The sequence below is a fragment of the Suricata suricatta genome, chromosome 1 (assembly GCF_006229205.1).
Source record: "Suricata suricatta isolate VVHF042 chromosome 1, meerkat_22Aug2017_6uvM2_HiC, whole genome shotgun sequence".
Classification (NCBI taxonomy): Eukaryota; Metazoa; Chordata; class Mammalia; order Carnivora; family Herpestidae; genus Suricata; species Suricata suricatta.
This window is the reverse complement of record NC_043700.1, coordinates 162,781,077-162,787,076: the sequence shown is the minus strand read 5'-3', so window position 1 is coordinate 162,787,076 and position 6,000 is coordinate 162,781,077.

Sequence of the window (6,000 nt, the reverse complement as noted above, 5' to 3'; positions counted from 1 at the left end):
AAGGGGAGAGAGTAGAGAAAGACAAGGGCCCACGCTCTTAGGGTGGAAAAACTCTTGGAGCCTGTTATTTGAACTTTGAACTCTGAAATCAGTGGTGGCAGGGTTCAGTCACCGACAGCACAAATTCACTGAATCACTTACAGAGTTGAGTGATTTCAAAAGCCCTGGTCTCAGGAGAAGATTAAACTTTCATACTGGGCAGTGGTTCACTTTAAAACACAAAAGAAAACATTTTTTTTAATCCTAAGAATTAACTAATCCCCAAAATGCTGTCTTGAATCAAGAGAGACATCAGTTCTTGACATCATCTAGACCTGTATGTAGAACTCCACTGTAAAATCTTTTTAGCCATGTGTTAGGTTTCTGCGAAAACTTTGTTTAAATGTAAACTTCATATCACATTGTCAGTTTTTGTCTTAATAAAACTATAGATGTATTTAAAAAAAAAAAAGAAAAAAGAAAGTGACTCCAAAGACAACTTTCTATCATTTTGACCATTCTAAAGTGTACAATTCAGTGGCATTAGGTGTGTTTACAATGTCCTGCAGCCATTGGTGTCTCCGTTTTGACAACTAAATGAAGCCCAAACTCAGCTTGGATCAAGGCTTCCTACCATCTGTTCTTAGTCTAACCTTCCCTTCCAAATCAGCTCTTCCTCTTCATTCTCCTTTTTTTTTAGATTAAATAAGGGCTTTGTTTTTTTATTTTATTTATTCTCAAGGTAGTTAACATACAGTGTAGTCTTGGCTTCAGAAGTCGAATCCAGTGACTCATCATTACATACAAACCCAGTGCTCATCCCAACAAGTGCCCTTCTTAATACCCATCACCCATTCTCCACGCCTCCCCCATCAACCCTCAGTTTGTTCTTTGTATTTAAAAGCCTCTTATGGAGGCACCTAGGTGGCTCAGTTGGTTAAGTGACAGACTTTAGCTCAGGTCATGATCTCACAATTCATGGGTTCAAGCCCTGCATCAGGCTCTGTGCTGACAGCTCAGAGCCTGGAACCTGTTTCAGTTTCTCTCTCTCTGCCCTTCCCCTGCTTACACTCTGTCTCTTTCTCTCTCAAAAGTAAATAAACATTAAAACACTTAAAAAAAAAAAAAGAGCCTCTTATGGTTTGCCCTCCTCTCAATTCCAGAGAAAAGGCAACTTGCTTTCCCTAAATTCAGTCTAAATTTTCCTGTGTCCATCATTTTGTTTCCATTGCTTCTGCCACTGATATGCTCATTCTACCCTCTTCCTTTCCAAATCATGTCAATGACCCACCTCAGATGCCATCTTGCCTCCAAGAAGCCTTCCCATTTTCCTCAACTGGAGCGAACTTCACTTTTGTGCCCACATAGCATGTTATTTTTATCACTTATGGCTATTTTCATACTTGATTAATTATTTCTGTACATGTCTGAGCTTCTCTATAAGATTTCTCATTCACCGATGCCTGCTAGGTTTGCGCACCTCACTGCATCTGCCTTATAGTGGGCACAGACACCTAATAGGAAATAGATTAAATATTGTTACCCAAATGTGAGCACAATGAATTTACAGACTGCTGGACTTTAATTTCACTGGCTTGTGTCCCCGTTCTTCCCTGCCCTCAGCCTCCTGTAGAACCTCAGACCCCGCTCTGGTAGTTGGGAGTCTCCAAGAGGCTGAAGGGCATGTGCTCACTTGCTTCTTCACTGCTGCTCAGGCTCTGTTGCCCTATCTGCCTTCTGATTCTCTCCTTGGGATGCTATTCCGTTAGTCTGCCTAAGGCCATAGGTGCTCACTCTTTTCATAATGCTTCTAAATTAGGATGCTTTCAACATCAAGTAAGAAAAGCTCCTATTTAGTGGGGCCTGGGTGGCTCAGTAGGTTAAGTGTCTGACTCTTGATTTCCGCTCAGGCCATAACCTCATGGTTTGTGAATTCAAGCCCTGCATTGGGCTCTGCACTGGCAGCGTGGAACCTGCTTGAGATTCTCTCCCTTTCTCTCTGCCCCTCCACTGCTCACACTGTCTCTCTCTCAAAATAAATAAACATTAAAAAAAAAAAGAAAGAAAGAAAGAAAGAGAAAGCTTAGACTGTTGTGACCTTGAGCAAATTAATCTTTCTAGCCTCCCGCCTTCATCTGATGGGGATAGAACTTACCTCAAAGGACTTACGTGAAGAATAGATGAGAAGGGGATCCTGGGTGGTTCAGTCATAAGCATTGGACTTCAGCTCAGGTCATGATCTTACAGTCATGAGTTCGAGCCCTCTGCTGACCGCTCAGAGCCTGGAACCTGCTGCAGATTCTTTGTCTCATTTTCTCTCTGTCCCCGTCCTGTCCTCCCAGACCCTCACACACTCTCTCTCTCTTCCTCAAAAATAAATTAATATAAAAAAAGAAGAATAGATGATGGAACTAAAACGTTTGGCTTTGGCCGAGTGTCTGCCTTGTTATGTTAATTACTGTACTCTTAGTGATTCTAGAGCCTACAGCCTACAGCCTACAGCCTACAGCCTACAGCCTACGTGTGGTCTATGGCCATAGCACCCTGAACACGCCCATTCTCGTCTAGGGCCTACAAGTGGCTTAGTTTCAGTGGAACCATCTTGTCACAGTGTCTAACAGCCGTGTCCATCACCTGCCAGCCACTGTGCAGTAAGATCTTTGTATAAACATTGATTTCACATAATCTTTGTAACAACAACATCTTGTCAGAGATGAGGAAAATAAGGCGTTCAGGTAATTTAGCCAGACAACTTAGCCCATACTAATAGGTAGTGCCATCAGGATTTAAAGCTGGGGGTCGTAAGTGGAATAACAAATTCTGGAGAACACATTGTGTGTGATTTCACTTTTCCATAGACCTTTTTGTATCTATTTGAAAGTTTTGTTTTGTTTTTTTTACCATGTCCCTGTATTATTTTCTATTGTAAGTCCTAGTTAATAACCTCACTTATATTCATTGCCCCAATCAAAAAAAGAATACGTAATAAAAATAGAAACCGTATGTCATTAAACACACACACACACACACACACACACACACACACGGTCTTTAGTTTTCTTAGTGGGGGAAAATGCTAACCACCTTCTTGCAACTTTTCACACAAAGGATTCAAACTGCTGTGTTAAGTTACCTGCCCAGTTACTAGGCCCCCCCCCCCATTACCAACAGCACGCACATACGGCTCTATGAGCTATATTTTGTCCACTCACCAATCCTCCTACCTTTTAGTCAATTTTACACATAATTCTTTACTTATCAATCCTACTCACTGAAGCAACTGAAAATCAGTGCCGAATTCTACCTGCTTCAGTAAGAAATCTTTAGGTTATAATTCCCTTTACCAGACTATAAGTTTCTTAAGCAGCATCCAAGGATATTTTCAAGCAGAAATATAAATGAAATTATAAGTAATAAGCTCATTTTCTTTTGTTTTAAAAAAATTTTTTTTAATGTTTATTTACACAGGCTGGGAGTGGGTAAGGGGCAGAGAAAGGGAGACATGGAATCCAAAGCAGGCTCCAGGCTCTGAGCTGTCAGCACGGAGCCCAACGTGGGGCTGAAACTCACAAACCGTGAGATCATGACCTGAGCAGAAGTAAGACACATAAACTCATTTTTCACTTTGAGATATTATGAGTAAAAAATCATTTTGTGTTCAGGGTGCCTGGGTGGCTCAGTTGGTTAAGCATCTGGCTTAACCAACTCAGGTCATGATCTCACAGTTGGCAGGTTCAAGCCCCGTGTCAGGTTCTGTGCTGACAGCTCAGAGCCTGGATCCTGTTTCAGATTCTGTGTCTTCCTCTCTCTCTGCCCCTACCCCACTCATGCTCTGTCTCTATCTAAAAAATAAATAAACTATTTTAAAAAATCATTTTATGTTCTATCACTCTGGTATCTCTTTCTGGTGTTTTGTTTTTTTCACTCTTATCTGCAAACTTTTTCTGAAAGAACTAGATAAGAAATATTTTAGGCTTTTCAGGCCAAGGAGCAAAGCTGGCGACTCACATAACCATTTAAAATATAATCATGTAGGGGTACCTGGGTGGCTCAGTTGGTTAAGTGTCTGACTTCAGCTCAGGTCACAATCTCTTGGTTCAGGAGTTTGAGCCCCACATCAGGCTGTCTGCGGTCAGCACAGACCCCACTTCAGATCTTCTGCCTCCCTCTCTCTCTGCCCATTCCCTGCTTGTGCTCTCTGTCTTGTTATTAAATTATTTTTTCCTGTTTTTTATTTATTTTTGAGAGACAGAGAGAGACAGCCGGAGCAGGGGAGGGTCAGAGAGAGAGAGGGAGACACAGAATCCAAAACAGGTTCCAGGCTCTGCGCTAGCTGTCAGCACAGAGCCTGACTTGGGGCTTAAATCCACAAACCATGAGATCATGACCTGAGCTGAAGCCAGACACTCAATCAACTGAGTCACCCAAGTGCCCCTAAATTTTTTAAAAAATATAATCCTGTAGGGGCACCTAACTGGTTCAGTCAGAATAGCATACAATTCTTGATCTCAAGGTTGTGAGTTTGAGCCCCACATTAAATGTAGAGATTACTTAAAATCTTAAATTTAAAAATATATAATTATATAAAAATTTAAAAAAACATTCTTAGCTTATATATAGGTGGCTGGCCAGATTTGGCCCATAAGCTTTCGTTTGCTGTTACCGGATCTATTTGCTAAATTCCCTCCCTTTCTTATATCATTTGAAAGAATGGTGTAATGTCCTTTTCTCAAAAAAAGGAGTAACATTTTTATTTATTTATTTTTAATTTTTAAAAAATATATATTTATTATTGAGAGACAGAGCACGAGCACGGGAGGGGCAGAGAGAGGGGGAGACACAGAATCCAAAGCCGGTTCCAGGCTCTGAGCTGTCAGGACATACCCTAACACAGGGCTTGAACTCATAAACCATGAGATCATGACCTGAGCCAAAGCTGGACACTTAACCAACTGAGCCACCCAGGTGCTCTAGGAGTAATACTTTTCTAATGTCAGACTGTCCTGACTCATTTGTTACTTCTACTATGACAGAAAATACATTCACACAATTGTTGATAACAGAATATTTTATTTATGAGTTTGACATCTACAAATGTCTCTCCTCATCTTTATATTTGTTTCTGGATTCTTACTGAACCACAAAATTCCTAAAGGATGAGGCTTGTATCTGTTTAACTTCATTTGTACACTCTTGGCAGGGCATAGACATCAAATGAACATCTGGCATATTTCAATAATGATAAAGCACAAGAGAAAATCAAAGTCCATAAGACACGTAAGAAAAAAGCACATGGGAACATACAAAAATTCTTATTTTAGAATTATGCTATACATAATTTCTAAAATCTACTTTTTTAAGTTCATACATGAGATTATATTGGTTTTCTTATTTAAAGAAAAAGGGGAACTTCAATGAGTTATAGAAATAAAAATGCAAAATGAAGGTCACAAATATTTTTGGCTCTTGAACTAAAAAAATAATAATCAGCGAGAAAAAATGAGAAGTAAAGAAGAATAAACTAGATCAATACTGCATTCTCTTTGTGTTAAAAAAAAAATTGTGTTTTAGTCTTATTTGGATTGATTGGAAATAAGCAGTGATGACCTTCCTGGGCTAAAAACCCAATGATACAACTCATTCAAACAAAAGGGACGAAGGAACATTACCCAAACCAAACTTATAGGGCCACTTGTAACATGGAGCATAGGGGGGAGAAAGAAAGGAGAGAGAGAAAGGAAGGCAGGAAGGCAGGAAGAAAGAAAGAAAGAGAGAGAGAGAGACAGAGACAGAGAGAGAGAGGAAGGAAGGAAGGAAGGAAGGAAGGAAGGAAGGAAGGAAGGAAGGAAGGAAGAAGGAAAGAAGGAAGGAAGGAAGGAAAGAGGGAAGGAAAGTGCACAAGGCCCGATTCTGTCCCCTGAATCTCCCTTGTCCGTTCAGAGAGACAAGAAATGGCTTATGAAACACCTTACCCAATTAAGCCAGAAACCTCTAAGTCTCCAGGACACTTTCTGAAAGGTT